The sequence below is a fragment of the Diabrotica virgifera genome, chromosome 7, assembly GCF_917563875.1.
Source record: "Diabrotica virgifera virgifera chromosome 7, PGI_DIABVI_V3a".
Taxonomy (NCBI): domain Eukaryota; kingdom Metazoa; phylum Arthropoda; class Insecta; order Coleoptera; family Chrysomelidae; genus Diabrotica; species Diabrotica virgifera.
The window spans coordinates 142982310-143005989 of record NC_065449.1 but is presented as its reverse complement, the minus strand read 5'-3'; the positions used below and the strand labels follow the sequence as shown (position 1 = coordinate 143005989).

The 23680-nt window shown below is 31.8% G+C and overlaps 1 protein-coding gene across 4 annotated transcripts in view; it reads right to left on the bottom strand.

The window, feature by feature from the left end:
• Positions 1–23680, bottom strand: part of LOC114331285 (E3 ubiquitin-protein ligase HECW2) — a 955949-nt gene that overhangs the window by 82154 nt on the left and 850115 nt on the right. The window lies entirely within an intron of this gene.

Below are 23680 nucleotides of genomic sequence, written 5' to 3'. Positions count from 1 at the left end.
GAAGCCTCTACTTATTTTGCCACCTACACGTACCTGTCATGTGCGAAGATAGGCCAACTGAAAGTTTTACTGTTTGACAGTTCTGAATTTAATCAAATTAGTTTGATTTTTGTGGAATTAAAATATTAAAATACAGCAAAACATAGAGTAAGAAAACAATATATTAGATGAAGATTGGTAGAAATTATGTTGGTAATCAATTTATGTAAATCAAAGCATTACCTACTAGACAGGTACATACATTTTCCAAATAGGTAAGTACCTATGTAATTTTTTATTACAATACTGAAACATTTACAATAATTACGTACCTGTTGCTTTTAAAAACTATTTAAAAAGTCACTACGATTATAAACTTGCTATTTTCTCTGTCCTCACAACAATAAAAACTAATATACACAACATTTGTTTACCCATAACCGACATATTGAACAATTGTTGAGAGGTCATTATAATTACCCAATCAGAGCCCGTATAACGTTTGAGCTGCGCCAAGGACCAAGACTTTTGATGAATTCGCGCACATATAAATTTACTCCCAACGCGCCTAAAGAAGTATAACTTCAAAAATGTAAAATATAATTCACATTACAATTAATTGTACCTACATGCTACAAAAAAAAAACAGTTTCAGAACCTCGTATAAGGTATACGAGTATTACATTGTATGTAATAATTTTTTAGTTAAAGTGTACGTGTTAATACATATTATGTCCAATACTAGAATGCAATGTTAGCTAATTTTGATACAATCTTTGCGTGATTTTGCAAATTTGAGAGTTAGTGCTCTACACAACCTAGCTTTAGGGCTAATGGAGATAGTTAATGTTTTTTTTTTAAATTCAGTTAAACGTATTATTAACAAGAAACGGCTATAGGCGTATCCGAGCAGTGAAACGAGTATTTAATGAGAACTCATTGTAAAGAAATATTAGTGTTTTAATAGGGTATTACGGGAAGGAATTTACGCTGAGGAAAAAATAAATTTTTTACCAGATTTAATAATTATTTTAATGATTTTTATAAAAAATATATAGGGTTTTCATAAATTTTGTTTTAGTGAAAAACAAAATGGTGTTTCTTTATTAAAATGTATTTCCTTGTAAGGAGATAAATAACGACATTAAAAAAATTAAGATGCAGTAGCTGGGGAAGGAAATTTTGAAAAAAGAATGAGAAAGATTAAGAGAAAAACCAGGGTGACTACAGTTTTAAAAAAGATTCAAGAACAAAGACTGCAATGTTTTGGTCACGCTGCGTTGCTTTACGTGGAAATGAAAACTATGTGGAACGAAGGACGCTTCCATTAGCTGTTACGAGTAAAACTGAAGGAAGGAGAGGTAGTGGAAAGCCGAGTAGAAGATGGAAGAACTGTGTGGCAGAATGCTTGAGAGAGAAATGTTTAGCTGAAGAAGACACCATGGATAAAAATTTTTGCGAAGAAGGATAAGGTACAGCGACCCCTTAAAAAAAAAGGAAATATGAGGAAGAAGAAGACAATGAATCAGGAAAGCTCAAAAGGACGGTAATTTTTACACATAGTCTAGTGTTACGAAACTGACTTGGCTCTTCTATGATCTTTTAGGCACTAATGTTTAATTTTAGTTGACTTTATTTATTTTTAATAACTTACTGCTAAACAAATGAAAAACACTGAATTTAAATCCTTTATTTTACAAACTACGATATCTAATCTTATTTATTACACCAAATCTACTAATTTATCTAATTAGAAATTAAAAAATTATACCGCGCCCGTTACATATCAAAGTACACCGACGGTTTCAAATTCACAACTCACTGCTAATTTCAAAATCCCTCTTATTTATACAATGCTTAATCATCTCGAATACAAAAGAATTATCCAGAATAAACGAGTATTTACATAATACCTTAAAGCACGTAAAATCGAATTTACTAGTACAAAAGAACAATTATTAGAAAAAGGTATGTAAACAACTCGACCGAGATCGTTCTTTTAAATTAAGGTCCCTCATAAATCATTGAATAAAAAGGTTACTTGGTAAACATCTTCGGCGTCTGTTAGTCCGGGAACTGAAAACAGTCGGGTGACATAATTATGTCACACTAGGATAGATTTTAGTATTCAAGAGTGCCTGAATAATGCCTGAACTCGCCCAAAATATTTATTGCTTCTGACAAAAAAACCTAAATAAAGCCTGATGTCTACAAGTTATGAGTACCTATTACATAACAGTAGGTCCGTAGTAATGCGTGAGTCCCTAATAACAACAAAGTAACTTTGTGATGTGTCAGGTAATACAGTCTTGTTAAAGAGTAGGTTAGTACTCCATTTATCGAATCAGAACTATCCTGCAGTATATCAAAACCCATTGTACCCTCCACGTTAATTAAAGTACCTACCGTTCTATTCTCATTTGACTAAGATTTGAATGTAAATATTACGATTACACTATGAGAATATACCTCTGTATTACCACTGGACAAGAATGCTAGTCTTAGAATGCCGAGAAAAACTCGAGAGTGTAGTGAATATAACAATGTCAAACTGATATAGGTTCAAGTCACGAAGTCACTGGGGAATATACAGCAATAAAAGAGTTGATAATCTTCCCAGAAGAGATCAGCTACAAAATACTTCGGTCCAGAGCCGAATGTAGTAACCAAAAAGCACTATTCGCGACCGGAAAAACGCCTGGATACAAAGGGCAAAATGTTTATTGGACGGTCATGGGCTAAGAGCTGAAGTACTGCTAAAAACAAGCAGGAATTAGTTTACAGCCGTAACATGTTTCCTTACCGCACAGTCAAGGGACACCTGCAATCAATGGGACATGCTTCCTTAAGTTACAGACTCTATAGCAGAGAACCGTTAACCATACTTTGCATGACTACGAGGCATTAGATGGAAAGCGGTAAAACTTTTTGGAGACTACCAAGTAAGTCCAAAAAACCTATGGTACCCGTCCATTAGACCTGTACCAGTTGGTACAGGTTTCCAGAATCCTACAATGGATATCATGAGAAATGGAATAAACCAATTGGCTGCATGCAACTCGAGTTTGGGGGATTGGTGCAAAAACAAATTCAAATTTTTGTTCATAAGTTTTAAAATTTGATGCGATCAGAAACTATCTCTAAGTGATCTAGTGAAATTTTCGAAGTAAGACATTCAACTGTTGTACTTGTGTTTTTTTAAAAACAATTAAAATCTCTTTTAAAAATAAAATCGACCTGTTTATAACAGACAGCTTCTGATTTGAATTCTTTTCTCTTATCTGATACTTACCTTCCCCATTTGATTTGACTAAAATGTGTATGCAGATATTCCTAATATCTTTGGTGTTCATTTTGTTTTGCTTATATCGACTTTGGTATAATATATAGAATAGGTGAGATTTAATTATTATTTAATTCTGTTTTGTAACAGCGTGTTTCCTACTTGTGGGGCACCTCTTCATCAAATTCACATTACAGAAATAAAGGTACATTTGTCCCGTCTGTGTCTCGTTCTCTTTTCTTTTGTAGATATTTCCATATAATTCTGACATGTATAATTTAAATCTATTATATTCCTGGGCAAAATTATAAACAAAGTAACATCTCTTAATCTCTCATATAGAATGCGAACAAAAAAATTGGTATGGTTTGTTACGCAGATGATCCAACAATTATTGTCGAATCAGAAGATGATCTTCAGAGACAGGTTTTCAGTTCTTTCAAATAAGTCGCCAACTAAATGTATGAACATTTCTACCAACGAAACTAAATGTATGGCAATAGCAAAAGATCCGCTCAGATGTAAGTTAAGGGTTGAGAACAACCCCATAGAACATAGAACAGGTGATGCAATTCAGATATCTGGGCATAGATATATTATCAAGCACCCATGACCCAGTAAAAGACCTGAGGAGTCAGATCAACAAAGCATCTGCATTGTCAGGATGTCTGCGGGAGATAGTCTGGTTAAATCCGTATATGCGCACAGATAGTGTGATTCAGTGCAATATACTCTTATGTTTTGCTTTTAATGTGTCATTTTTTCGTTATTTATCCATTTTGTATATAGATTGATTATATCATTCGATTTTTGGAATGCATTTATCCATTGTGGGCTTGGGTCACTGAATGACATTGGTGTCATTTTATTTTTAATTGTCACGAGAGTAAACAAATTAAATGGAAATAACCTATTGTTGGTATTACAACGTTACGTTGCAGCCTTAAGCCAAATTGGATGACACAGATTCAGGTCATCGTAAAAAAATAGACATGAAATTTGGATGATTCAATTTATCTAATTGTTTTATGATGATCGTTTATTTTCGCGAATTTATCCTCTGTTGCATAGAAGTGTCTTGTTATATAAAAATGAACATCGTTATTTTTAAATACATTGCCTGCTTTTAATACATACAAGTACAAACAATGTATACAGGGTGTTAGTAAATAAGCGCTAAGCGCGACAAACTTCAGGGCATAATTATTTTGCATGAAAAAATAATGACCGTTTGCGTTGTAAACGTATGCCTAACCGTAAGCCTACCAATGCTTCGTTTCCGAGATATAGTCCAGGAATCGAAGCTTTTCACCTCACAATTTTTACAGAATGGATCGATTTGCTTGAAAATTTGAGAATAAGTAATGGATAGTCCAAGGATCAAAATCTATATAATGCCGAAAGGCGCTTTTACCATGGGGGTGGTTGCCACTGCCACCCCATCTCGGGGGTGAAAATTTTTTATTATATTTTGACTGCAAAAGTTGATAAAAACATTCATTCTAAGCAAAAAATGTTCTATACATTTTTTTGATAAAGTTAATAGTTTTCGAATTATTCGCTATCGAAAGTGTAATTTTATATCGAAAAAAATCAATATGTTTTGATATACTCATTTACGATTAACTCAATTTTTGACGTTGAAAAAAATTTTTCAAACCAAATTTTTGGGAATTAAATAACCAACAATTTCATGTCAGTCGTAAAAAGAGGTGACTTTGAAAGGGTTGGTAAAGGTGGTTTTTGCATGTTATTACAAGTTTTAATTGGCAATAGCTCACTCAATTTTTGCCGTAGAAAAAATTTTTGCAAAAAAGTTTCTTGGGAATTAAATAAGCTACAATTTCATTTTGAAACATTTTTTCGTATCTCTGATGCTAATCTTTCTACTCCGAAGAAAAGGCCATTTTTTCCAAACTACAATAATTCGTTATTCGCTTTTAACTTAATTTTTTTTAAGTAATCATTATAAGCCAGTGAAACTTCTAGAACCTATTAATAATACATAAATAAAGAAGAAGATAATAAGGTCAATGGCTAATTTTAATTAGGGTGGTGATTAGGAGGTTGCTTCCCATCACTTTTTCGCTGAAAAAAACAGGGACTGACATTCTGTTCGTTATAAGTCACTTAATTTTTGGGCTAGAGACTTTTTTTATTTCTGGAGATAGATACTTTTAAATACTTTAAATTAGTTTCAACAAGTTATCTTCGAAAAATGCATAGTTTTCCCGTCTTTTGACTTTGAAACTACAATATTTAGCATTTGACGAAGAAGAACTAACATATTATAATAAAGTATAGCTCGATTACTATTGGTCCTAAAAAAAATAAAAAAAAATAACAGTTTTGTTTATTTTTTCAAAAGGTAATTTGAAATTTTTTGCTAAGTAAAGTTGTTTTAATAAAACAAAAACTTGAGTTATTAGCAGAAAACCTATTAAAAACATTAATTTTTTTCGATATAAAACTAACACTTTCGGTAGTGAATAAATCGAAAACTATTAACTTTATCAAATAAATGTATAGAACGTTTTATGCTTAGAATGAATGTTTTTACCAACTTTTGTGGTCAAAATATAATAAAAAAAAGAATGTGTGTGTACTTTGTACGCACGTAAGAAGATATTCTTCTATTACATAGGTAATTTAAATGAAGTAAATATACTTAACAGGTTATTTGTATTTTATTTAAAAATTAAACTAACTTTCTTATCTACCACTTTCAAAAAATTTTTATCAAAACAACCAAAAATAAAAAAATAAGAATCGCCCAGGATTCGAACCCGCGTCTTTCCAATCTCGGAGCTAACGCCCTACCAACTACTCCAGCGAGGTCCTTGTAATTGACGTGTAAGTTTCGGATCAAATGGTAACACAACACGGCGACAAATAGTGTAAAAATGTTATGCCTACATAATATTTTATTATTTTACTACAGAGAAACACAAATCCAAAAACACAAGAATTATAATAAATAATATCTACATTTACTAAAAACACTAATATATTCTTTTAATGACTTATTTGCACGGTTACAGATACATACATACCTATCTTGAAAGATTAGCAATGAACTACATGCTGTCTGTGTGCGCAGGCGCGCAGATTTATGTACAATTTTACCCTCAATCGAATCGCCGCTAAAGAAGAATATCTTCAAAAATTTCTACCCCCGAGATGGGGTGGCAACCACCCCCATGGTAAAAGCGCCTTTCGGCATCATAGATTTTGATCCTTGGACTATCCACTACCTATTCTCAAATTTTCAAGCAAGTCGATCCATTCTGTAACAATTGCGAGGTTTGGTCCTATTTTAAGCTTCATTACTTGGACTAATAGGGGTTGTTGGATTTTTTCTTACAAGCTGACGATTTATTTATTGCTCTGAAACAGGTTGACATACGCAAATGAAATTTAGTGTATTTTTTGACATACAATAAAGATCTATATTTAGATTTAAAGTTCAAACTAAAAAACAAAAACGTTTGACTTATGCTTTACAAAAAATATAAATAGCATGACCTCTATTAGTTTTGTTTCGATAGTTTATAAACAAAAAAAAATAAAAAAATCGTAAATAGCGACCTACACTTACTATATGTATTGTTTTCCATTATCAAAAATAATCAACGCCTACTCGAAAGCTGTTTTTATTTATCCAAGATAGTGAGACACCGGTATAGATACCAAATGGTTGTGGCTGATATGAAGCTATTAATACCATTTAATATAACTCGAAGTACTTCAAGACAAGTAGTATTCTCAACTTTTAATGGTTACTTCATAATATACATTTTTTGGATATCTTAGTGTGCGATTAACTAAATATATAATTCTAGAGCAATTTTACCTTAGGGTTAGGGTTAAATCATAATAAAAATTTAATATTGTAATCATTCAAAAATCTTCTATTCTTTAAAACACACTGAGAAGTGAAAGTTAAATCAAATCGTCGGATAAAGCCCAATTTATCTTGCCGTAGAAAAATAGCCGGCGCACGTACTCGGTGTCGTTCCGTTCCGTTGTACGATAAACTAGCCAATATTTTTCATATCAGACGATTCCTCAACGGGCCCCGTAAGACAGCCGTGTTATCCACGTCCTCGTCCTAAGATAAATCCGGCTCTTATGTTTTGTTTTGCCGGGAAAAAATCATCCACCGGTGAGAAATATTTTTGTCATTCCCGGTTTGGAGTTCGAAGTAGCCGGGATTCCGGCAATTTTGCCAGATATTGGGACTTATCCCAATATCACTAATTTCCAGTTTTTTAGTTTGAAAACATCTTTATCTTAGATCAGATGTTCCTTTGGCAGTAGAGTAAAGAAGTGATGCAGTCAATAAAATAGTAAGGGGTTAATCAAAAGTAAAGATTAATTTAGTGCAGAATGGGTCATCTTTAATTGAATCACTTATTTCGAAAAGGACATAAGTCCCGTTTTTTCAAAATGACGTTTATGACGATAATGGGTTCTTACAATGTAGACGCATGTGCTGTATGAGATAGACATCAGTCCAGCTAATATTATAAACGTTAGAGTGTGTTGAAAAATTTTGCTTAGTATTTAAAGGTTATCAGTCCGTGACTTATGTCTTTTTCAAAACGAACTGCCCACAACTAGTGCTGACGACAACAACAAAAATTAGTTAGTTATATGATAATTAAACTACATACTAGCTAATACCTATTACTGCGCTATTACAGTCTGGGCAGATAGTCGAAGAATAGGCCATTTTTGGAAAAGTTATTTTTCTACGAGCGTTCAAAAATGTCTACCCTTCGCGCACGCATTTTAGTTTAGAAAGTTTCACTTTTCCGCACGCGTGTTACTTTTCCGCACGCGTGTTAATTTAGATATGTTAATATGGCCTTAAAGTAATTATAATACATGCAATAAACTAATATTTAGATATTATTTACTAATTTATTTCAAATATATCTTATTGTGTTCCTGTTTTAATGAAATTAACGCGACAATTCGATGAAATAAAATTATTTTGACATAATATTCGAAAGTCAAATCGGTAGACAATAACAGTCGTTTTGAATCATCGTCATGGAAACCAAGATCGTCGTCATGCTAACTAATTATATTGAAAGTTTGGTTTTGACAACCTTATAAGCCAAAAAATTGTTTATAATTTTAAAATATTCCTGAAGCCGCTTAAATAGTCCAATTTCAATTTTGTAAAGTACATTAGATAGGTACAGTGTCTTTTTGTACAAAAATCATAGTTATTCTTATGTATCATAATTATTATTGTGGTTATTATAGCGACCGTAAATTTTTAAGTAACAATTCAATTGTTGCTAAACTGTTCATTCAATTTCCATCAGCTTCTGGTATTATAATCTATATGAAAAACAGCTTTTATATTACCAAGTTATTTAATTATTGATAAACAATTACTTATCTAAAATTCTAGTTGAAAATTAAAGATTTTGTTGGAAAAACCCGCATTTTCCGGGGAAAGTTTTCGTCGAAGTAATTCGGGAAAAACACGTCTCTATGCAGAATTTAATTAGGGTTAATTTTTATTTGAGGGTTTTTGGTGTAAAGTTAAAATCTTTGGAGTTATAGAGCAAATATTTAAAAAAACACGATTTTCGGGCGCCATTTTGTTTATAACAAAAAGTAGCACACTATCTGCGGACTTTGCATACCTATATTATTAATACTTATATACAATCATAAGATTCGATTCCAGCAATAAAATTGCTGGTAAATAACTTTTCCTTGTATTTTGCTAATTAGCTCAGAGTATTGTTTTAATGTAATAATATGACCATTAGTAGGTGTTATCATTAAAAATTACCTTTATTAGTTATAGTCGGTTCGCTAAACTCAGACACAACTGACTAATGATTTTAGTAGGTATTTTTTTTTGTTTTGGCCAATTTTGCCAAAATTGGCAAAATTACTAACTATTTAGTAATTATTTTTTTTTGCCAATTTTACCAAATTGGCAAAATTATTTACTAAAATCCGTAGCCAATTGTGTCTGAATTTAGCGAACCGACTATACTATACCTAATGTATTTTATTACAATAGTTCATCAGAAAAAGATAAACCCTTATACATACTATTATTTTTTCTCAATTTATAGTTAAACAGTTTTTTTTTAATTTCCTAAAAACTTACTTTTTGCGAGTAATGCCCTTTTCGAAATACCTAAGTGATTCAATTGCAGTGGATGTAAGCTACAAAAACAGCTGAACGACATAATATAATAGCCCTAAACATTAAGAAAAATCAGCTGAGTTGAAAAAACGAGAAAAAGTAATTATTTATTTGATTTTTTAGAATACCTATTGATCGTTGTTGTTTTACTGCGCAAATTGTTTTAAATATAAAGAATGTGATATAAAAAATGAATATTTCAAATTCGGCATCATTGTAATTAACAATAATTGTTGAAACTTTAAAAAGGGTAAATCCTGTAGTTGGCTGTATATCTTCGATAAGAGAACGTAGAATGATGTAAACACTTCTGTTGTATGTAGGTATACATATATAAATTCAAATACACCTACATACAACAGAAGTGTTTACTTCATTCTACGTTGAATAATTTTTGACTTCGTCTATTTTGACGGCGTATCGATAAAAATATGTGTACACATTGCACACAAAGTAACCTCCAGAAGTCCAGACTCTATTATTAAGTACTGGTAGACATCTTTAAAAAGCCATTACAGATGACCCTGCGAACTCTGCTTGGCAAAAGGTATCCTATTCAAATTCGAAAAAAAAACGAGACCTATTGTTATTTAACAATTAAAAGTGTTTATTCAAATGAATACGAATTTGTGCTAATTTTATGCAGTTTAGACGATATGCAATACGGGAAATAACGACATCGTGCCAGAAGACACAACATGCATTGAATATCTTAGCCTTAGTGTTTTATTAAAAAGTTGAACTTGAAAGTAGAATTAGGAAAACTATGTTATAAACATAACCTTTATAGTAATATTTACAGTAATGAGTCATTTTTTAATTCAGCATTTCAGATGTATTTGAGATTCCAATTTTTGTTTCATTAATTTTAAAAAACATAGTATATTAAAGTACGTATAAGTGTATATGAGATCTTTAAAAATCGATTGAGATCGATTTTTAGAGCAGGTGTTTTAAAGACCAGGTATCCACGAATATTTTTTTATTGGTACATTTTGAAATCATGTAGGCTAGTGTTACTACAAAAAATTTAAATAACAGCTAATAATGTAAAATGGTTGAATTTGTCATGTACATTACTATACTTTTCGTTGTTATTGACTGTTATTGTTATAATTTATTACTGGTTGTATATTGCAGAATCGCGGTTAATACCGCAAATATCGGAAGATGCTTATAAAAAAGAATACGACAAGTACATTAAATGGATGGAAGAGCAAAAGTTAACAGATACAGATGAACGAGTTGTGCTTGCTTACCTTCAGAAAATGTCGGAACAGTACAAGCTGTCGACTATGTGGGCTATCCATTCGAAAATATGTTGAGGATTGAGGATAAACAAAGGGGTCGATTTAAAATCATTTGTGAAAGTGCATGCATTCATGAAGGCAATTAGCAAGACAAGAATAACGTGGCCAAGAAGATGTATGTATTCAAGAAAGACGATTTGTGGAATTCTTCACAGATGCGCGGGACATTACCTATTTATTTTTGAAACTGGTAGCCATTTGCGGAATCTTTGGCTCTTGAAGAAGATGTGAATTGTGCGATTTAAGCTTACATGACATCAAGGAAGAAGGAAGCGTATTGATTATTACTATCCGAGCTCGACTCATCACAAGACTGTGATGGCTCGATGTTTTACAGTTGCTAATAGCGATGCAATTAATTATGTGCGTTTTGTGAAGAAGTATTTATTATTGCGCCCCAAAAATGTACAGATCGAGTTTTCTTATGGTATGATAAAGGGAAATGTAGTAATCAAATTTCACCTTATCTAAAATTGGACGATCCTGAGAAATACACGGGACATGTGGCATCACAATGGATCAAATCCAACGACAAGTAGGATGTAAACCGGCAGCTGTGGCAACTGATTATGTTGAAAGTGTCACGGTCCCAGGCCGGCCCTGTCAATTCCGGAAGCTTCTGGCGGCGGACTGTCTGAGACCCTTTCTGTGGGCGAGAGAAACTTGTTTACAATCGGCGTATCTAGAAGGCCATCGATTAACCTTTTTTTATTGCTCTGTAAGTAATATTTACCTTTCGATGTTTCTGGAAATCAGTAGACTAATTGTACCAATTATATAAATAGACATTTTTGAAATTAGAGTGGAGTTGTGAATTTGAAACCGTCGGTGTACTTTGATATGAATTTGTAATTAGATACATTAGTATATTTGGTGTAATATATAAATTAGATATCGTAGTTTGTAAAATAAAAGATATAAATTCAGTGTTTTTCTTTTGTTTAGAAGTAAGTTATTAAAAATAAATAAAGTCAACTAAAACTAAACATTAGTGCCTAAAAGATCATAGAAAAGACAGTTTTGTAGCAATAGGGTATTACTAATAAGAAGAATGTTTCAAACATTATTGGGTGTGCTATTAATGGAAGTACAACCTCATTGGCTTCCGAGAATGTCGGTAGTATTAATTTGTATAGCATTTCCTCTGAATTAAAAAACGGAAATATAAATATTTCAAACAATACCAACTGTACTTTTCACATTCATTTAGAATTTAGAAGATTAAGATTTTCAAATATTTGAATAAAGCTTTTGAAACATTTGTTAGCAATATTTTATTCATATTTTATTTATTTGACGTTGCTACAAGGTATGTACTCTTGTCAAGTCAGATCAATATTTAAAATTGATAACCTTAAAATACCATTGCCATGATAACCTTAAAACACGCGCGTTTTTGAAAGTTGAATTTAAACACGGTGAGGCGTACTTTCAATAATCAAAATGGGGTACCAAGGAAAAAAAAATAATAAAAAACTTTTATTCTGCTTGTGAAATTTGTTTATTTAATCCATTAGAATTTATTCCATTAATTCGAGAAAACGACATCAGCAAGTGGCAAACGACATCAGCAACTGTTAGCTGTTGACCAACAAACGCATCTAACCTACGCTCGAGTCATCGTAAATCTCGAAGAAGAGAAGGACTATTTTTCATCGAAAATTTTCATGAGCGATGAAGCTCATTTCCATCTCAGCGGTTTCGTGAATAAACAAAAATTATCGTTCCTAGGGCACCAAAAATCACTGTATTGCTCAGGAAGAACCATTACACCCACCATTGGAGTGCTGTTTACGCTGGAGGAGTCATCGGATCATTTTTCTTTGAGAACGCTACAGGCCAAACGACGACTGTGGATGGCGCGCGCTACGGAGCCATGATTATTTAATTTTTCTTCCTCAATTGAATGAATTTGGACTGTAGAACATGTGGTTCCAACAGGAAGGTGCAACGGCGTACACTGCTCGAGCCACAACCGATATTCTGAAGAAGGAAGCGTTTCCGGACCACTTAATCTTTCGTTTTGGTGAGTTGCACTGGCCGGCCAGATCACCCGATTTAACCGTCCCAGGCATCTTTTCTTTTTATGGAGATTTTTGAAGTAGCGGGCTTACCTCAACAAGCCTCATACTCTGTAAGTCCTTAAGGAGAATATTCGCCATGAATGCGAGCACCTGTTGGCCGAAGTTCTGTCAAGAGTGATGGAAAATACCATAAAACTTTAATGCCATCAACTCTGGCGGCGGGCATCATTTTCTCGAATTAAAAGAATAAGTTCTGTATTAAATAAACCAATTTCACAAGCATAACTTAAGTTTTGCATTAAAAAAATCACCAAAAAAAAAACATCGGGTGATTACTTTTGTCCCACCTTGTATATATATATATATATATATATATATATATATATATATATATATATATATATATGGCTCACAAATGATAGGAAGCCCGCTACAACCTGCAGATGAATGGAAGCCCGCGGTTTACGGGGTAAGGGGATTGTAGCACTGTCTTATTCCTACAGTCTTACGAAGCCCACTCGTATAAACGCGTTCACAGTGTATATGGATTACGCATTATACGAAGCCCGACGATGTTGCCATGTTTTAATTTACGTTTAAATAATACGACTGTTCTACGAGATCCTTATATGTGTATATAAGTCATCATATTGCCTGTTATAAGAAGCCCAATTCTATTCAGCAATCTATACGAAGCATTTTAGAAGAGTCAAGATAGAACGAAAAGATGCATTGTTTCGGAGCAATTCAAACAAGATTATCTTTTTCTAAAACTTTTTTTGTTAGTTTATATACATGTTAAAGTAAAAAGTTATACTCACAGATTTTGCCGCTAATTGTTTATTATTTGTTTAAACAATAACAATAATTGTTTTGTACAGTGTGTCCAATTAACACGTTGACGGACACTGCGTCAAATGTATAAGCAAGTGTTGTGACACTATATGTATTTTGCAAAGTAGAATAGGGAAAAATTCAACGTATATTGACGTTGTGTCACATTACATCAATGGAAATTAGACGACTATAGACGTTCTCTTCGTCAACGTGAAAAGTTGTGCATGGTCTAAATTAAAAATAGAACCATCAGTTCATTTGTTTTAAGCCGTATACGAGATATTATGTCAAAAAATATGAATTTTACTCAAGAGTAAAGTAGCTTTATTATTCAAAATATTAAAAATTGTTATAATGAAAAGTTGTTTGGAATTAAGAACTATATTCTAATATGCCATTTCATCTTTCTAATTAAAAAAAAGTTGAATTTTTTTTAATTATGGATATACAACATTATTTTCAGTTATTTCAATTATGATAACTCTTTTATTATAGACCAGTAAGGATCTGTGAAAAAACGTCTATTTTTGGATGTGAAAGGTGGCATTCGAATTTTTGCAGATAAAGTAAGGTGATAACTTCGTTAATAATAATTTACTTATGCTCCTTCTCAAATATGCCCGGAACATTAATATGTACCCGGGGCAAAATACGCTTGTTGTTATTCAATGTTTTTAACCACTTCGGTGGTACTTAGAACCTTAGTAATTCGCTTAGGAAATTCTTTGTAACATACTTAAACCGTGTACCAAATTTCATTAAAATCGACCTAATAGATTTTGCATAATAAATTTGCAATTTAAATGTTTTTAAAAAAGTTCAAATTTTTTAAAATCTTTCTGAACAAAAAGTAGACCATTTAGAAGTTGTCTAATTTTTTTACATATAAAGAGGTGCTTTACCTATCTAATACACTTTACAGAATTAAAATCGGATTATTTAAGGGGGCTTAGCAATGTTTTAAACTTATAAACAATTTTTTGGCTTATAAACAAATAGCTTTGTTTAATAATAAATAATTAATTTTTAGCAATGCAAATAATTAAAACCGGTATAATTTGATTTAAACTTTCAAATGCTGTCAGCAGAATTGCAATTTTATTTTTTAATAAAAAGTTATTTGCGTTCAAAAATTGCACTTTTTCGATTTTTTGAAAGTTCCACTGCGTTTATCTCGAAAACTATGCATCCTACGAAAAAACTTGTAAGAACATTTTTTGCTTAGACTTACCCAAGAAATATAAAAAAATGTTTTATTTTGCGAAAAATCGATGTTATGTAATTCCTCAAGTTCTTTGTTTATAACAATTTTATTGACATCCGGATCAACTGTTACCCAAAAAAATCGTGTTCCACGGGTCAAAAAATACATAAAAATCTTTGGGTAAGTCCACCTAAATAAAGGAGCCCGCAGCACCCCTTCCTGGCCACAGAACTAATTTGTTTATTAGCCAAACAATTGTATATAACTTTAAAACATCGCTGAGGCTGCTTAAACAATCCGATTTTAATTCTGTAAAGTGCATTAGATAGGTGGAGTGCTTCTTTATATGTAAAAAAATTGACAAATCTTTGTATATACTAGTTTTTGTTGTGCAAGATTTTAAAAAATTTTAATTTTTTAAAAAAAGTTTAGATTGCAAAATTATTATTCAAAATCTAGTAAGTCAATTTTAATGAAATTTGGTGTATGGTTTTAGCACATTACAAAAATTTTCTAAGCGAATTAGGAAGGTTCCAAGTGTAACCTAAGTGATGGAAAATCATTGAACAAAAACAGGCTTGTTTTGCCCCCTTATTTTATATTTATTGCTATTTTGCAGCAAGGGTGATTAATTAAGAGATTTTTAATCAATCGCATCTGATAGAAAATTTAATTACCTTGGTTGTATTCCTATACGACTTTGTTCCAAAATGAATCGTTTGAAAGTTATAAGCAAAAAAAGTAGAAAAAAAAACGAAATTTTTTGAGATTTTTAAATATTTTATTTTTTTTATTAATGTTCCGGGCATATTTGACACGGAGCATTAATCAATTATTATTAACGAAGTTATCACCTAACTTTATCCGCAAAAATCTGAATGCCACCTCTCACATCCATCTAAAAACAGATCCTTACTGGTCTATTATTAATTATACGAAAAAAAGTTATCCTTTGTAAAAAGTTCTGCCTCTCCAAAGACCTTAAATACAACCATCTTATATCAATTTTGATTAATTTTATACGAGGTATGTCAAAAAAGATAAATTTCGATCAAGAATAAAGTACCTTTATAGTTCAGAATATTTCAATGAGAAGGATGGAATATTGGAAGATGGTTTTTAGTGTTGTTCTAAAGCTATTTTTTTGTGGCATTTTTATAATTATTTTGATTGGGAAATAAGCCACAATTAAATTGAAAAAATAATTTTATTAACGTTTCGACGCCCAAATCGGATGTCCTTGTCAAAATACAAAATATTACCGAGTAAATATTAGTAATATTTTATATTTTGACAACGACATCGGATTTGGGCGTCGAAACGCGAATAAAATTATTTTTTCAATTTAATTGTGGCTTATTTCCCAACCAAAGATAGATTTCCAACCTAGCGACCCGGCATTGGTCGCTAGGTAGATTGTTACGCGAGTGGTCGCGCGTGAGATTTTCTCTCACATATCCAAATTTTACCTTTTTTTACAAAATAAAGTTTTTAAAACAGTTTTTAAACTTTTTTTATTAACTAATAATAAGAAAAAAAGAATGTAACATAATATAGATAATAATATAATAAAATAAAAAGAAATAATCGGAATTAAACCAATATTAATCAATCTCCGTATCTTGATAATTTACGGCACAGCACACAAATATAACAAGAATGCTCTGGAAAAATTGATTGATGACAATTACAATTTTTTTCCACCTACCTCTACCGAAAGTATACTTTTCCGGACCTGATTGTAGGGAGCAAAGTTGTACTTTTCCTCCCTAGGGAGGAAAATATTTTTCCTCCCTAGGGAGGAAAAGTAAAAGTGACGTCATAGTATTTCATTCATGAAATATAACTTATTGACGCCCTGTATAATATCTATTTTCTATTACGAAGTATCTATACATTTTAACGTTTATTTATAAAACACCCTCTATTTTGCAGAATGGTAAAAAACAGTAAATTGTTATTTTGATTTAACAATGTTTACATTAATAATTTGACTTATATTTGACAGTTGACAGTTACATTGTACCTACTTGTTGTTTTAGTTCTAATAAATTTTGTTGGTTAGTTACATAAATAAATTAAGTAAAAATGAAAAAATTACTTGTTATTTGAGGAAGGTGGAAAAACCATATGTATAACATGGGAGTAAAGTGCCTTTTCCTCCCTTGAATGATTACTGCCCTCCGCTACGCGTCGGGCAGTAAACTTCATTCTCGGGAGGAAAAGTTACACTTTCCTCCCTTGTTATACAAATAGCTATTTTACATTATCTCAGGTTTTAAGTGCCAAAATAAAATTAATTTTTATGTACAGTTCGTAACGCGGGTGGTCGCTTGATGAGAGAATGTCTCACTTGAAGCGCGCTGACTCAACAATTGGGTGATATTAGGTCAACTGAGTCACTATCTAAGCGGACGATTCTATTAGATTGTCGAGGGAGGATAGTTAGGAGACTAGAAGGAACTACAGATCTTATAATTTCCCAGAAAAAAATTCTGTGCAATTTTCTGAAACCGTGAGAGAAAATCTCATATAGCGACCACTGGCGGGTTAATTATGGTTTTTAGTTCTAAACAACTTTACATAAGCACAATTTTAAATATTGTGAAAAATAAGGGTATATTATTTAAGTACTCTTGAGCAAATTCATATTTTTTTTATATACCTCGTATAAAATTGACAAAATTTGATATTAGACGGTTGTATTTTAGGTTTTAGACCCTGTAGAACATTTTATAAAGAATAACTGTTTTTCGTAAAATAAATAATAAAGGAGTTTTCCACCTACCTCTACCGAAAGTATACTTTTCCGGACCTGATTGTAGGGAGCAAAGTTGTACTTTTCCTCCCTAGGGAAGAAAATTAAAAGTGACATCATGGTATTTCATTCATAAAAATATAACTTATTGACGCCCTGTACAATATCTATTTTCTATTACGTAAGTTTGTATACATTTTAACGTTTATTTATGAAACACTCTGTATTTCACAGAATGGTAAAAAACTGTAAATTGTTATTTCGATTTAACAATGTTTACATTTTTATTTTGACTTATATTTGACAGTTGACAGTTATATTGTACGTACTTATTAGTATTAGTTCTAATAAATTTTGTTGGTTAGTTACATAAATAAATTAAGTAAAAATGAAAAAATGACTTGTTATTTGAGGAAGGTGGAAAAACCATATGTATAACATGGGAGTAAAGTGCCTTTTCCTCCCTTGAATGATTACTGCCCTCCGCTACGCGTCGGGCAGTAAACTTCATTCTCGGGAGGAAAAGTAGCACTTTCCTCCCTTGGTATACAAATAGCTATATGTATCATATTTGAAATAAACAACTAAAAATAATGTTGATTAGAAAAATTTTCAAATTTTTTTTTCCATTAGAAGGAAGAAATTGCATATCAAAATATAGTTCTTAATTCCAAACAATCATGTTAAATTATATAATTTAAAATAATTTTAAAAATATCGTTGAATTTTGTTTCTATTTTGTTTTTGATTATGCTGAATCCGAATATGGCATTACAATTTTAAAATGCTTATAAAGAAGCTCTTCTACACTATGTCTGCGTAGCAAGGAACCATATTTGAAACATTTTTATTACAAATTTTACGAAAAAAAGTTTATTCTTCATAAATTGCTCTGCATAGTCTAAAATCTAAAACCCAATCATCAGATATCAAGTTTTATCAATTTTATACGAGGTATGTCAAAATACGAATTTTGTTAAAGAGTACAGTCAGGCCTGGCGACAAGGGGGGGGACCGGGGTGTTTCCTCCCGGGCCCGGAGTTTTCAAAGGGGCCCGGTTTTTTAAATACCCTGCGCACTCCATCGTTTATCGGAGACAAGGTGGTCTGCTAGAATTGAGGCTGTAAAACCTTTTGCACATCATATATCCGGAATAACAGAGGCATTGCAAAATTTGAAAGCGTTAAATTTGACTGCAGAAACTAGGAGGGACGTAGATGGCATTTTAAAATACATCAGCGGTTTCGAATGTGTTTTGATGTCTTCAATATGGTCAAAGATCTTGAGTTCGATTAATGAAGTAAACCTTGTTCTTCAGTACAGAGATGCTACAATTGATGTCGAAGTAGACAATCTATCGAGTTTGCTCACCGATTTGCAGTTCTTACGCGATCGATGGAGTATAATTTTAGAAGAATGCAAGCTAGTTGCAGGCGGATTAGAGAACACTTCGTCAACATTGCCGTTAGGTAGACACAAGAAAAGGTTAAGAAGATTGACAGACGACGAAACACAAGGAATTTTTCAAACTGACGAAGAAACAGAATTCAAAATAAATACATTTTACGTTATCCTAGATTCTGTAATAGCGGGCATCAACAATCGATTTATAGCTGTGAAAAAGTTGAACGAGACTTTCTCTTTCTTGTGGAAATTTCCACTGTTAGATGAAGACCACATACGAAAAAGTGCAAAAAATTTTTTGCAGCAATATCCGACTGACGTAGCAAATGAATTGATTCATCTGTCTCACATTCATGGAGCGAATTTCAAAAGTCATACCATGCCTTTCGTTTTGTTAAATGAAATTTATGTTAAGAATCTGGATGTACTCTTTCCTAACATTTGCGTCGCGTTGCGAATTTTTTGTACTTTGCCAGTATCCGTCGCCAGTGCTGAGCGTTCTTTCAGCGTTCTTTCAAGAGTAAAACATTTTCATCGCTCTTGTTCTTCACAAATGCGTGTTGCAGGACTCGCAATGCTTTGCCTGGAATCTGAATTAGCGAGAAAAGTTAATTTCAGTGAAATCATAAATTCGTTCGCTTTAGTAAAAGCACGCAGAGCGTTACTAGAATAAGGTTATAAAATAATGTATATACTTTACTTTACATTGTAATAAAGAATTAATACACGACAAACTGTTTTATCAATTCATTTGGCTCCATTTTATTCGATATCCCACTGTGACAAATGGTTTCATAATTTTAATGGTACATACAGTAAGTTAATAAAATAAATGTCAATTTTTAAGTTATGTAGTAGAACTAAGTGATTGAGAAAATAGGGCCATTTTTACTCAATACAGGCAGGGGCCCTCGAGAGTCACTTCCCCCGGGCCCGATTTTTCTGTCCACGGCCCTGAGTACACTACCTTTATATTCCAGAATATCAAAATATGGGTATTATAAAAAGTTGTTGGGAATTAAAAACTATGTTTTATTATAATTACATCATTATAATTGAAAGAAAAATTCAATGTTTTCTCAAATTACGGATACCCATCATCATTATTTTATTTCAATTATTTCAACTATTTTATTATTAATTTTACGAAAAAAGTTATTCTTCATAAAATACTCTATTCTGGTCTAAAGTCCAAAAAACAACCATCAGATATCAAACTTTTTCAATTTTATACGAGGTATGTAAAAAATATGACTTTTGCTTAACAGTTCAGTATGGTTTGTTCAACAGTAAATGGTTGAGTTCAATTAGTGCGGTCGTAAATATTATTAAATTTATCTGACCTGGCCCATTGTTAAAACCCACCCGGAGCGATAAGCAACCGAGGTAGACAGAGTTGGTCTTTTGCAAAACATATTTAAATTTTACCTGAAACCGGACCTTTTATACTATTATTGGTTATTCCAGGATGTTTATAGTGGTAACTAATTGAACTCGACCATTTACTGTTAAACATACCATACCTTTATAGTTCACAATATCTCATTTAGAAGAATGTAATTGAACAGTGAAACATATTTTGTAATTCCAAACAACTTTTTTTAATAACAATTTTCGATATTGTGAAATCTAAAGGTACTTTACTCTTGAGTGAAATTCATATTTTTTTACATACCTGGTATGTCAAAATGTAAAATCGTATGTAAAACCTCGTATGTAAAATTAAGAAAATTTGATATTTGATGGTTGCATCTGAGATCATCGGAGCACACTAGTTCGCTCCCATGGTCAAAAAACCCTCTTAATTACATACTAGTTCGCTCCGAAAACCATAACCTAGTTCGCTCCCGTGGTTAAGCGGATTAAGTATTTATCTATTCTATTCTAGGAAAATTAATATCAGGAAAATGGTACTGTGACTTTTGTATTTTATATTAAAAATTATATAAAATATTGGTGGTTACCTATTTATATAAATACAGTGATAAGCGCGCTAATAGCCGGAAAATAACGCAAACGATGAAAAACATAATGAAGTTGTAAGATAAAAGAGATGAAACTAGTAGAGATGAGAAATTTAGAGGTAGAAACCTATAAATTTACATTATAATGATTGTTTCTCATCTTTAGACGTTTGGCAACACTGTGACAGTGACAGTTTTTGTTGACATACTCATGTGATACGGCTAAAGGTGGGAAACAACCAATATAATCTAAATTTATAGGTTCGTACCGCTAAATTTCCAACCTCTACTAGTTTCATGCCTTTTTATTTCACAACTTACGGCCGGTTTCACAAAGTAAAGTTAACTTGTGGTTAAGAAATAACCTCAAAATTACCCCAAAATATGCGTTCCAGTTTCATAATTGTTACCCTTCTGAGTATACCCATAAGAGTAACCCACTCCAACCTCTGGTTAAAAATTCTGTGAGTTAGCCATACTTCGCCGTTGACCTGAAACTAAAACGCATATTTTGGGGTAACCTGTGGTTATCTCTTAACCATAAGTTAACTTTACTTTGTGAAACCGGCCGGTTATGTTTTTTTATATGTTTTTCATCGTTTTGCGTTATTATGCCGGTTATTAGCGCGCTCATAACTGTATAACGAAACAGTGAAATTAGATAATTTAGATTTAGCCCAATAAATGACTATTTTGGAGTGTAATTTTCGGCGTTACTACGGATTTGGTTGAAAATTTGGTTTTAGGTTCTACCTATCCTCCACTTCAAAGTTGGACTTGTGCCGTTGGTTGCATTTAATTGAGGGTATAAATCACCCCTTCTCGAGGGCGAAAAATCATACGTTTCAAATAAGTCCAGAAATCGATAAGTTGGCTACTTCTAAGTAACTTTTGTTCTATGTAGTTTTTTAAAGAAGTCAATAATTGTTTGACTTCTTGTTTGATTTGAATAACATCAAAAATGTTTATTTTTAAACAACAAAAAATAACACGTTTTCAGACGGTTTTTCTCAAATAACTGAAAAAATAAGTATTTTATAATTTTATCGAAAAAAAAATTCTTAGCGAAAATATATAGCCTATAATAAAATGAAAAACAGTATATTCGTGAAGTGTAGGTACAGACCCAGCAAAAGAAGAGTTGCAGGTAGCTTATGAAAAATGTGTTCCAAAAATACATTTTTGCTGAGAATATTTTTTTCGATAAAATACTTACTTTCTGGTTATTTGCGAAATATCGTCCAAAAATGTGTTTTTTTGTTGAACAATAATAAAATAAACTTTCACTCGCAGATAACTCGAAAAATATTGACTTTAAAAAACTCTACAGAACAACAGTTGCTTAGAATTAGTCAATTTATCTATTTCCGGCCCTATTTTAAATGTATGTTTTTTCACCCTCGAGAAGGGGTGACTTTCACCCCCCAAGTAAAAGCAACCAACGGCATAAGTCCAACTTCGCGGTGGTAAGTAGAACGTAAATTCAAATGTTCATGCAATTCAGTGGTGACACTAAAAATTACACGGTACCTATCGCCGGATTTCACGTTCCTTTACTGGGCTAATAATAATTATTTTATTTACACTAAATTTTTTTCTATACAGTGATGAGCGCGCTAATAACCGGCAAAATAATGCAAAAGATTGAAAACATATTAAGTTGTGAGATAAAAAGAAGCGAAACCAATAGAATTGGGAAATTAAGCGATAAAAACCTATAAATTTACATTCGATTCACTGTTTCCCACCTTTAGACGTATTAGAGGAGGATGTCAATTAAAACTGTCACTGTCACAGCGGTAGTTGCCAAACTCGTCTGATATGTCTAAAGGTGGGAAATAATAAATGTAATGTAAATTTATAGGTTCTATCGCTAAATTTCCCATCTCCACTAGTTTCATTTCTATTTATCTCACAACTTAATATTTCCATCTTTTGCGTTATTTTGCCGGTTATTAGCGTGCCCATTACTATATTTTGAAAAATGTTAATGATTGAATTAGAAATTAGATTAGAAATTTTGAATTGTTTTTAAAAATTACTGAAATAATTTTTGTGCTTATTCTAAAATATAGATATAATAAGAAAGCAATACAAGTGTAAAAACTAACATAATAGGTATGGGATATCCTCTATCATTAGAAAATTAAACAAATATAAATTAAAACGAGGCATTTATTTTGCTAGAAATCTAAGTGAAATACATTTGACAAAATCAAATCTTCGTATTTTTACATACGTGTCAATTTGAATATCTTATAAGTTATATCTTATCGTTATAAGTTTAATATATTTTTAAGTAAGAAGTAGTGTTATATAGTAGCATTGTTTAAAAAGACTCATTCTTTTAAACAATGATAGTATTGTCATATTACAAAAATACAAAGTTTCAGAAATATTTATTAAAAATTTTATTAATAAAATGTATCAAAGTACCTGCTTTATGAAGGCAACATTATCTATTTAAGCTGACCCTGGCTATTCATTATTATTCATTGTGTACCCAGTAAAGACATTATTCAACTATCTTTTCAAAGAAATATATGGCCGGAGCGAACTTACCTATGCCCCTTTTCTGTGGGGTATAAAAATCTGACCGCCGGAGCGAACTAGTATACGCCCGAGATCATATACGATGCAAAGTATTTTATAAAGAATAGCTTTTTTCGTAAAACTGGTAATAAAAAAGTTATTAATAGGTTCGAAGTTACGCAGATATAATGTTTAAGAGCT